Source organism: Leiobunum rupestre, chromosome 4, assembly GCF_980474605.1.
Source record: "Leiobunum rupestre chromosome 4, qqLeiRupe1.1.hap1, whole genome shotgun sequence".
Taxonomy (NCBI): domain Eukaryota; kingdom Metazoa; phylum Arthropoda; class Arachnida; order Opiliones; family Sclerosomatidae; genus Leiobunum; species Leiobunum rupestre.
In genome coordinates, this window is record NC_143387.1 from 64,473,804 (window position 1) to 64,486,279 (window position 12,476).

Sequence of the window (12,476 nt, forward strand, 5' to 3'; positions counted from 1 at the left end):
CGGTGATTCTCGCGGATGGTAAACTTCCCGTGTTTAATGTGAGATTAAGGATTAACCGATTTTGTTATTTGGTTGAATTTTAATCCCCGCAGCCAGGGCGCACCGAGGTGGTACCGTGGCTTACTCGATAACCGCCTCGCGGTGGGAACCAAGGGATTTTTTCTCGTTTGTTTTGGGATTAGTTTTTGTGTGTACCGGAATTTGTGTGGCTTTTACTATCTTTAAGAGTGATTTATTAACGCTGTTATTTTCTCCGTGGTTAAACTGGATTACGCTATACGTCACTCGGATAACCTTGGCGTTTTATTAAGGTTGGAACCAAATCGCCGAGTTAGCACTATGTTATTTAAATCATATAAAGTTCCCATGTGTTAAGGCGTAGCACCATCTCTGTTTTAAAAATAACTCCAGTTTAAGACAACAACGAGAAATCTCAAATTAAACGCGTTTAAAGCCTGAAGTTTAAAAATATCTTCAAAATCGAAACGATTGTATGTAAGTCGTTGTAACTGGAGATAGTCGTATGTTTTCAGCAAGGGGCTAACCCTTCCTTAAACATTGTACACCGATTACAGCGAGTACAGCCTTTGGTAGTGCAAAGTCCGTAATCGATTACGTAATCACTTGAGTAAAGTCAAAGCTACAGGCTTGTACACCGATTGCGGATAGTGATCAGCCCCTCGTTTCCGGAGGATATAAGGCATTTACTTAGACAGTGCTGTTTTTCAAGACTCTGGAGTCACGAACAGACCTGGGAAGCCAACAAATACATCGATGAATTTACCACAATGAACACAAATAGCTTGCATTTGTATATAATAGAATACTTTTCTATTAATGTAGTCTTCAAGAAGGTGTTCTGGTACTATAACTCTGAAATGACTGTAATGACACCCATCTATTGTTCCTAATAAACAGATTAATCTGTTTGTTTTTGCTAATCTCGAAAACCCTTTAGATATCTTTTCATTTTCATTAGATCCTGGTAATTTTATAACATTATTTGATTTTCTATAGAGAGCGTGTATTGTTCTATTAAGCACATCATGAACGGTGGAACCTGAAATGGAAATGCGGCACCTATGATACGATATGGTGAACCGAAAACCAGCCAAAACAGGAAAACAAGTAACTCAATCTCCAATCTCCAGCCAAGCGTTTTTTGCTTATTTGGTTGAATTAATTGGATGACTTTCCAAAATGATATTCTCGATATACGAAAATGGCACTTGAGATCCAAATTCTCATTTGGCAGATATTCCAATAGAAGTGAAATAATACATATTTCAATTCCTAATTAATTAAATTAATATTAATATTAATTTATGTATTTACCTAATACCTCTTTCTAGCATTTTGAATCAAAGCATTTGCTTCAACACTTTGGCTAATATAGCAACTATTATATTATTCAAATGCAACCGAAAAATATAAAGAGCGATGAAAATAATTAACAAACACCGTTTTCTAATTTGCGGATCTTACACTTGTTCGAGATTTAGTTCTGAGACGGCTTGAAAATTTAGTCGTCTTCCAGGCCGACGTGCAAGCCGACTAAGAATTCAAACACGCCCTTATTGTTTGTTCCAGTTGAAGTTTGTTCCATATGAATTTGGTTTTATTTGAATTGTGTTCCAGTTGAAGTTTGTTTCATTTGAATTTGTTTTTATTTGAATTGTGTTCCAGTTGAAGTTTGTTTCATTTGAATTTGGTTTTATTTGAATTGTGTTCCAGTTGAAGTTTGTTCCATTTGAATTTGGTTTTATTTGAAATGTGTTCCAGTTGAAGTTTGTTCCATTTGAATTTGGTTTTATTTGAATTGTGTTCCAGTTGAAGTTTGTTCCATTTGAATTTGGTTTTATTTGAATTGTGTTCAAGTTGAAGTTTGTTCCATTTGAATTTGGTTTTATTTGAATTGTGTTCCAGTTGAAGTTTGTTCCATTTGAATTTGGTTTTATTTGAATTGTGTTCAAGTTGAAGTTTGTTTCATTTGAATTTGGTTTTATTTGAATTGTGTTCCAGTTGAAGTTTGTTTCATTTGAATTTGTTTTTATTTGAATTGTGTTCCAGTTGAAGTTTGTTTCATTTGAATTTGGTTTTATTTGAATTGTGTTCCAGTTGAAGTTTGTTTCATTTGAATTTGGTTTTATTTGAATTGTGTTCCAGTTGAAGTTTGTTTCATTTGAATTTGTTTTTATTTGAATTGTGTTCCAGTTGAAGTTTGTTTCATTTGAATTTGATTTTATTTGAATTGTGTTCCAGTTGAAGTTTGTTTCATTTGAATTTGTTTTTATTTGAATTGTGTTCCAGTTGAAGTTTGTTTCATTTGAATTTGTTTTTATTTGAATTGTGTTCCAGTTGAAGTTTGTTTCATTTGAATTTGGTTTTATTTGAATTGTGTTCCAGTTGAAGTTTGTTCCATTTGAATTTGGTTTTATTTGAATTGTGTTCCAGTTGAAGTTTGTTTCATTTGAATTTGGTTTTATTTGAATTGTGTTCCAGTTGAAGTTTGTTTCATTTGAATTTGGTTTTATTTGAATTGTGTTCCAGTTGAAGTTTGTTTCATTTGAATTTGGTTTTATTTGAATTGTGTTCCAGTTGAAGTTTGTTTCATTTGAATTTGGTTTTATTTGAATTGTGTTCCAGTTGAAGTTTGTTTCATTTGAATTTGGTTTTATTTGAATTGTGTTCCAGTTGAAGTTTGTTTCATTTGAATTTGGTTTTATTTGAATTGTGTTCCAGTTGAAGTTTGTTCCATTTGAATTTGGTTTTATTTGAATTGTGTTCCAGTTGAAGTTTGTTTCATTTGAATTTGGTTTTATTTGAATTGTGTTCCAGTTGAAGTTTGTTTCATTTGAATTCGGTTTTATTTGAATTGTGTTCCAGTTGAAGTTTGTTTCATTTGAATTTGGTTTTATTTGAATTGTGTTCCAGTTGAAGTTTATTTCATTTGAATTTGGTTTTATTTGAATTGTGTTCCAGTTGAAGTTTGTTTCATTTGAATTTGGTTTTATTTGAATTGTGTTCCAGTTGAAGTTTGTTTCATTTGAATTTGTTTTTATTTGAATTGTGTTCCAGTTGAAGTTTGTTTCATTTGAATTTGGTTTTATTTGAATTGTGTTCCAGTTGAAGTTTGTTTCATTTGAATTTGGTTTTATTTGAATTGTGTTCCAGTTGAAGTTTGTTTCATTTGAATTTGTTTTTATTTGAATTGTGTTCCAGTTGAAGTTTGTTCCATTTGAATTTGGTTTTATTTGAATTGTGTTCCAGTTGAAGTTTGTTTCATTTGAATTTGGTTTTATTTGAATTGTGTTCCAGTTGAAGTTTGTTTCATTTGAATTTGGTTTTATTTGAATTGTGTTCCAGTTGAAGTTTGTTTCATTTGAATTTGGTTTTATTTGAATTGTGTTCCAGTTGAAGTTTGTTTCATTTGAATTTGGTTTTATTTGAATTGTGTTCCAGTTGAAGTTTGTTTCATTTGAATTTGGTTTTATTTGAATTGTGTTCCAGTTGAAGTTTGTTTCATTTGAATTTGTTTTTATTTGAATTGTGTTCCAGTTGAAGTTTGTTTCATTTGAATTTGGTTTTATTTGAATTGTGTTCCAGTTGAAGTTTGTTTCATTTGAATTTGGTTTTATTTGAATTGTGTTCCAGTTGAAGTTTGTTTCATTTGAATTTGGTTTTATTTGAATTGTGTTCCAGTTGAAGTTTGTTTCATTTGAATTTGGTTTTATTTGAATTGTGTTCCAGTTGAAGTTTGTTCCATTTGAATTTGGTTTTATTTGAATTGTGTTCCAGTTGAAGTTTGTTTCATTTGAATTTGGTTTTATTTGAATTGTGTTCCAGTTGAAGTTTGTTTCATTTGAATTTGGTTTTATTTGAATTGTGTTCCAGTTGAAGTTTGTTTCATTTGAATTTGGTTTTATTTGAATTGTGTTCCAGTTGAAGTTTGTTTCATTTGAATTTGGTTTTATTTGAATTTTGTTTCATTTGAATTCGGTTTTATTTGAATTTTGTTCCATTGGAATTTTGTTTTATTTAAAAGTGGTTCCATTTTAATTTTGTTCCATTTGAATTTTTTTCATTTGAATTTTGTTCCATTGGAATTTTGTTTCATTTGATTTTTGTTCCATTTGAATTTTGTTTCATTTGAAATTTGTTTTATTTGAATTGTGTTCCAGTTGAAGTTTGTTTCATTTGAATTCGGTTTTATTTGAATTGTGTTCCAGTTGAAGTTTGTTTCATTTGAATTTGGTTTTATTTGAATTGTGTTCCAGTTGAAGTTTATTTCATTTGAATTTGGTTTTATTTGAATTGTGTTCCAGTTGAAGTTTGTTTCATTTGAATTTGGTTTTATTTGAATTGTGTTCCAGTTGAAGTTTGTTTCATTTGAATTTGTTTTTATTTGAATTGTGTTCCAGTTGAAGTTTGTTTCATTTGAATTTGGTTTTATTTGAATTGTGTTCCAGTTGAAGTTTGTTTCATTTGAATTTGGTTTTATTTGAATTGTGTTCCAGTTGAAGTTTGTTTCATTTGAATTTGGTTTTATTTGAATTGTGTTCCAGTTGAAGTTTGTTTCATTTGAATTTGGTTTTATTTGAATTGTGTTCCAGTTGAAGTTTGTTCCATTTGAATTTGGTTTTATTTGAATTGTGTTCCAGTTGAAGTTTGTTTCATTTGAATTTGGTTTTATTTGAATTGTGTTCCAGTTGAAGTTTGTTTCATTTGAATTTGGTTTTATTTGAATTGTGTTCCAGTTGAAGTTGGTTTCATTTGAATTTGGTTTTATTTGAATTGTGTTCCAGTTGAAGTTTGTTTCATTTGAATTTGGTTTTATTTGAATTTTGTTTCATTTGAATTCGGTTTTATTTGAATTTTGTTCCATTGGAATTTTGTTTTATTTAAAAGTGGTTCCATTTGATCTTTGTTCCATTTGAATTTTGTTTCATTTGAATTATGTTTCATTTGAATTTGGTTCCATTTGAATATTTTCCCATTTGAATTTTTTGCTATTTGAATTTTTTGCTATTTGAATTTTTTCCCATTTGAATTTTTTCCCATTTGAATTTTTTCCCATTTGAATTTTTTCCCATTTGAATTTTTTCCCAATTGAATTTTCGGCCATTTGAAATTTTTGTGCCATTTGAATTTTGTTCCTTTTGAATTAGGTTCCATAAATTTTTACTATGGAGGAGTGACTATGTTGCAAAGGTTGGTAATAGAGAGAGAGAGACATACTTCTGTGGTAAGATATATATGATACACTTCTGATTGCGCAAATTGTTGGCTCGCTTCGTTGGTCTCCGTATACTAATTGTGTAGAAAAGATGTCGAAATCATCGTTGACAGTTCGCGGTTTCATTTGAGAATTCTGTATTGGCGAACGTGTTTTGGAAGCGTCGCGGATTATCGGCGGAGCAAAAGAGCAACAACATCGCTGCCCCCTTTCCTTTTGTAGGAATCGTAATTTTGTTGATATTTCTCGCGAGCATATGTTTTGCTTACCACGCCGATATCATCATCCATTCACGCGGCGACGGGCCACGGCGGGGTGCTGCTGCCCCAACACAGAGACGGCCAGGGTGTCCCTCTCCCCCTGCCCCTTATCGCGGTCTTTGGCGGGTACGAGGACGGACCCATAAGCGGTTTTCGGGGCCTTTTGAGCCCCGATGCCGGGGTCCGTGTATAGTCCCCCGCCCCCTGCCCCTCTCCCTACGGTCGCGTTCGTTGTGAGAGCGACCTTTGTTGTGGTTCAAATTTCGGCTTGTAGCCCAATATCGCTAACATGGGACTTGTTATTGTAGCTGCTCGCTTTCAAAATTGCCCCCCCCCCCTCGTCCAACTTCTCCTTCAATTCCATTTGTACTCACTACCCCCCCCCCCTTCCCCTTCCTTTTCGCGGTATTCTTTCATTGTTAGTTTCGATGTTTGACGTTAAGGGGCGCTCAAGCTATACGGATTTTCTCTCATTTTTTTGGCTTTTATACGCGTTAAACCGAATATTTTCATAATATTAAAATTTTTTCCCTGATATGGCCCGGTTTTTATTTGAATCTGGGATATTTTTTGTGTTTTATTTTTGTTATTTTTTAAATTGGAAAAGGTCTTATGACATCATCTGTTTATTATTTTTAATATTACATTTATGCTATATATTGTCTTTTTTGTATTGTGGCGGTGACAAGATTCTTGGGTTATATAATAATAATATAAATAATAATCCGCTAGGTTAATACCCAAGGCACCACCTTAGGCCTAAGTCATCATGCTTTTAAGGCATTATTTTAGGTGGCCCCTATTTTTATATTTTGGACTTTTGGTGCCCCTTTTATATCCTAAAGATTGTAAAATATAGTCATTCATACTTCAAATTTAACTTTCTATGCTCCTTGTAATAATTATCTTTAGAATGTTAGGGGATATAAAAAAAGAACAATATTTCGCATATTTTATTTTTTTTATACTCCTTAATAGGGTTTGGGTGCCCACATTGAAATTTCAGAATAAGCCATAGCATGCCTTTCCTGATTTCTTACTTAATTAAAAAAATCGTCTACATTTGACCTAAAAACGCCTGTTTCATCTGGTACGAATGAATGAATTAATTTTTATTAACTCTAACAACGATACCATTTAAATCACGGACGAACATTTAAATTTTTTGAAAGTTCGCGAGTTACAAATTTAATTTACAATTAACTAAATATTACATAAAACATATTTACAAAATCAATGAATGAATGAATGAATGAATGAATGAATGAATGAATGAATATTTATTAACTCTTTGTTAAAGAAAAAATTCCTTTTTTAACAGGGAGGAAACCTTAAATATGGATTTACGAGTTACATGCTTAAAAATATATTGGCAATCGTCAAAAACATATTATATACAATAATTTCGATAGAATAAGTTTGGCAAAAAACTGTAGAAATTTAGAAAAATAAAACAAAAGGATGGATAGGACTATTAATAAAGTTATTTACAATATGTACAGCTCATATATGAATGCATTTACAAGAGGGAATAAATTTTTAAATTTGGCACTAGCTAGAAAAGTTTTAATTCTTAATTGCACCCAATGACCTAGAGTTAGTTTCATCACGACCAGATCGGACCAGATCTTGCCATTTTGCTAAGCCCAAATAAAACGGCCTGGAGTATTAGGAAATGTTCGCTTTCAGGGGCGGATTTTTATTTCCGCGTTAATTTCACAGTACCGAATTCCAAATCAGAATATTATTATGATAGCCTTTAATCTAATATTCTCAACGAAGCTTTTATCGATTATAATAAATGAAACGTTACTCAATTAAACATTCAACGAAAGTTCAATCGACTATACCAGAAGTAAATGAACCAAAGTTATCGAAATAGCGCTCAGAGTCGGATAGCATTTTCCTTATAAAAATGATGAGAAAATCGAGTCAAATAAAAGCTAATTTCCATCCCGGTCTTTTGACGCGATAAATTGCACTTGGGAATTGTGGGTATAGCTATTCCCATGTATAAAAAATGTTTTCATAAAAACAAAAAGGTTTTTTCGGCTTAGGAGCGCGCAAAATTTAAAATTCGAGGTCAAAATGTAACTTCATAAGGAAAACGCCTCCAACATGGGGAGTATAGCATATATATTACATTAAACTTTACTCGATTTAACATTCAACGAAACTGCAATCGAGTAAATAAAACAAACTTAATCGATTAAACACAACGAAACGTTAACCGATTACACCGAACGCAAGCGTATTCGATTAATAGAACATCTTTTTATAGCAGATCTAACCGTATATAATAACTAAAATTCGATACCGGCGCATTGAAATGGGCTTTTATCCTTCAATCTTTATCAAAGTTAGGACATTATGCCATATACGTGTAAGTTTTTTGGCATACGGCTTTCTTTAAAAGATGGGAGTAAAGGTGGGCTCTCTTTATCGATGGCTGTACCTCGCCGTGTCCCCCCAGTGTATCTATCTATTGAGAGATCAAGCTCGACCCACGGTTACAGTATTACCTTTTCTAGATTTTCGTCTTCAGCGCACCGACACAAAAGCCCCGAACGGAATAAAAACATTTTTTCACTCCGCCAAAAGCCGCCGCTAAAACGCGACAATGGACAAGAATGACGTATGTTACAGTCGCGCGGTGAAAAAGCGACATCTAGCGAGGGGAAAGCAACCACCATTTTGGCCCTCGTATTTTAGGGAGATCGGGGGGTTGCCCCATTTTTATAAAAAAAATATGGGCCGGCAATGTTTTGTATGAAAAGTTGTCCCCTTGTATAAATTAGGATTCCATAATGTAACTTTCAAAAAATATTTGGCCTGCTCTGGGGGGAATAAAGGGGGGAAGGGATACACACACACGCTAGAGACAGCTACGTTTATTCATGGATAAAAATGTTGCTATAACTTTATCCGCTTACGCGATATGAAACAAGTTGTCGTATTTAACATGATCCGCGTTCAGTATACGTTTGCTGTCGTATCTAGGTGCTGAATATATTTAGCGCCTACCTATAAACAACCATAATATTCATGGTTTATACCAAATGGCAGATCTACATTTCAGCGCAAAACAAAGTCTATATACAAGGTGTTTCAAAAGGCACTGCAAAATTTTTAAGGAGCTGTAGGGGTGAGTTAAGAAGTATGCCTGTTTTTGTTTTTCCATTTTCCTACAATGAGTTAAAAGAGCGCCAGAGAGCTTCAAAGTGTGGCCTACTAGCCCCTGGAAGTAGGCTGCAGCAAGCGCAAAACCAAGCATCAGGGACTTTAAATACTGTTTAAGTTTACTTTTTTACGCTGGACCACTGGTTACCTCGATTTGTTTACAAAGTCCTTGCTTGAATTTGCACTTGTTGCAGCCTACTACCAGGGGCTAGTAGGCCACACTTCGAAGCTCTCTGGCGCTCTTTCAACTCATCGTAGGAATATGGGGAAAAAACAGGCCTACTTCTCAACTCACCCCCTACAACTCCTTAAATATTTTGCGTAACCTTTTGAAACACCCGGTATAAAACAATACTATTGTCAATCAATCCATTATTTTTAGGCAAATTGGATTTACAATCGGTGAAGTGGATGAACCAAAAATTTATTTATTTATATTCTTCTGGAGATTATCTAAAAATAATCAATCTCTCCAAATATGGATAAAAAAATATTCTTCACTACACAAAATGCTCCCAAATAACCGAATTATTTTAGTCGAAGCTTGACCTTTAGATTTGCATTATAACTCCGTAGCCGTGGCCGCCATTTTGGTCACCAATTTTTTGTCTATAAGAAAGAGCATGGGTGACGTACTAGGACGTCACAGTGCTCTTACTATATAGGAAAAATCTAAAAAGAAATATATTATGAAAATTGTACAACGCATTTAACATATTTATCTAAATGGCTCCTAGCTTTTCCTATCGCGCAACCAACGTGGTTTTCTGGACAGACAAAATTCGTCAATTTCATAATCCCTTTTTGTCCCGACAAGTTGTTCATCGTCGCTGGTGCGCGCGTAAAGCGTCCGCGATCAGAAAGAAGTTAACGTGGCGTGATGGTTACACACTGCACTAAAAGCGACCCAAACATAAAAGTTACGTTTTTGCGCTCTTACCTTTGAAAAAAGTATCTTTTTTTTCATTCCCGATCCGACGCATTCTGCGAATCTTTTTCGAGGTTCCCCGTTTATCCATTGTACGCGCGATGGCGGCGTCTTTTGGTCCTCAGTTTGCGGTGTCTCCGAGATCGGAGGAATGGCCACGAGAAGGGAGGTACGCGCTTTTTCATTCCGCTCGGAGCGCTTCGTTGTGTCGGGAAACTTGTAACTCCTTTATAATAAGCGGTGTTAGTTTACAGAACCATTCCTGGTTCTTCTCGCGCCGCGATCATTTCAACCGAGAGAAATCGACGGCCAACTTCTCTAGTCCGTTAGTTACGGTGACAGTCATTTTTCTCTACTTCTTTCTCAATTTGCCTTGATTCGCCATCGCGCGCGGAAATGATCGGGTTGGTCTATTCACCGTAACTCCGCGTTACCTATCACTTGAAGTATATACGAGGTCTTAGTATCCCTCGATGGGCCATTAAAATGATAAATGTATCTTATAGGAGGCTCGATATTGTTTTCAATTGGAGATAATTTCCTACACAGCATCACGGCTAAATTTTTACTAAGTGTATTTATTTATTTTAGAGTTGTAAGTCGTAAAGCTTTAATTCCATGATTAGCATAGTATTGTTCGCAAATTTAAGTTTCGCGGCATTTTCACTTACTTTTTTCGAATCCAAAAGTAAAACTAAACATCTATAGACTAGTCTAGAATAAAAACCCATAATATTTAAATATTTCTTCCGATTTACGGAAATTTTTCCGCATTTAATTTTTTCCGGAAAATTAACAACTTTAATTTATTTATTTTTCCCCTAAAAATCATATCAACCTGGTATCTCAAAGCAATGCCCAAGAGAATTTCATCCGAAAACTCTCTCTGAATGATAATGTATAAACAAAAGCCACATAAGACCCAAAAGTGTGTCAGTATAATGTTTAATGAGAGCTTGTCGCGAAGTAAAAAGAAGGAGCGGGAGAGGGGTGAAAAATACGTCAACAAAATTTGAAATTTCCTCCACTTCGATCAGCGCCGCCGAGAAAGTATGGAAGCGATTTTTCGGCCGTCCAATGTTTTGGGAATTAATTTTCAATATATCCTTTGACTGCTAACATAGCCGAACGGCCCAGCCGAAATATTCGTTCCACATCGACCAAATGTATGGGCCCTGAAGGACTCCATTGGGCATCGCTATCGAGAATATTTATACCTCATGAATCGAAGTATCATTTACATTTGTGGTCTCAGCGGTTTCCAACAAATCAATTTCCCAAATTGAAGGGCCCCCAAAAGAGATAAAATTTAATCACCAATTCATGGACGTATCGTTCATATTTGTGAACTCAACGGTTTCCGATAAATCAAGGGCCAAAAATTACGAGCCCCGGAAGGCCCAAAAGTAAATCAAAGAGACAAAATCGCGCCAGGTCATAGACCAAAGATAACGTTGCTAGTACTCTGCCAACTAGTACGCTATGTAGTCTATTGTGAGACTAGAACTCAATAAATATTTTAAAGGGCGCAAAGGTAGAGTTAACACACTTTTGGGTCTTATGTCGCTTATGGTATAAATTAAACCGAAGTCTACAGGCCCGACAAAAGAGTGGGGAGGCTGGTACAAATTAAAGGGGCCCGTGTTTGATCAGCCGAGGTATACATCCCATGGGTTTCTCTCCGAAAAAGTATAGCTATCTCCAGTAACAAACGGCTCTTTTGGGGCCCGGAAATTATACTTTACCGGGGCCCGAGCAGCTCAGGGAACCGTGTTTGATCAACCGAGTTATACATGTCCCGGGTTTCTCTCCGAAAAAGTATAGCTATCTCCAGTAACAAACGGCTCTTTTGGGGCCCGGAACTTATACTTTACCGGGGCCCGAGCAGCTCAGGGAACCGTGTTTGATCAACCGAGTTATACATGTCCCGGGTTTCTCTCCGAAAAAGTATAGCTATCTCCAGTAACAAACGGCTCTTTTGGGGCCCGGAAATTATACTTTACCGGGGCCCGAGCAGCTCAGGGAACCGTGTTTGATCAACCGAGTTATACATGTCCCGGGTTTCTCTCCGAAAAAGTATAGCTATCTCCAGTAACAAACGGCTCTTTTGGGGCCCGGAAATTATACTTTACCGGGGCCCGAGCAGCTCAGGGAACCGTGTTTGATCAACCGAGTTATACATGTCCCGGGTTTCTCTCCGAAAAAGTATAGCTATCTCCAGTAACAAACGGCTCTTTTGGGGCCCGGAACTTATACTTTACCGGGGCCCGAGCAGCTCAGGGAACCGTGTTTGATCAACCGAGTTATACATGTCCCGGGTTTCTCTCCGAAAAAGTATAGCTATCTCCAGTAACAAACGGCTCTTTTGGGGCCCGGAAATTATACTTTACCGGGGCCCGAGCAGCTCAGGGAACCGTGTTTGATCAACCGAGTTATACATGTCCCGGGTTTCTCTCCGAAAAAGTATAGCTATCTCCAGTAACAAACGGCTCTTTTGGGGCCCGGAAATTATACTTTACCGGGGCCCGAGCAGCTCAGGGAACCGTGTTTGATCAACCGAGTTATACATGTCCCGGGTTTCTCTCCGAAAAAGTATAGCTATCTCCAGTAACAAACGGCTCTTTTGGGGCCCGGAACTTATACTTTACCGGGGCCCGAGCAGCTCAGGGACCCGTGTTTGTTCAACCGAGTTATACATGTCCCGGGTTTCTCTCCGAAAAAGTATAGCTATCTCCAGTAACAAACGGCTCTTTTGGGGCCCGGAACTTATATTTTACCGGGGCCCGAGCAGCTCAGGGACCCGTGTTTTACTGTTTGATCAACCGAGTTATACATGTCCCGGCGTTTCTCTCCGAAAAAGTATAGCTATCTT

At 35.9% G+C, this 12,476-nt stretch overlaps 1 pseudogene; it reads right to left on the reverse strand.

Annotated features, from left to right (window-relative positions):
• Positions 1 to 672: 672 nt before the first annotated feature.
• LOC149948746 (uncharacterized) lies at positions 673 to 1,355 on the reverse strand (annotated as a pseudogene).
• Between the last annotated feature and the right edge of the window lie 11,121 nt (positions 1,356 to 12,476).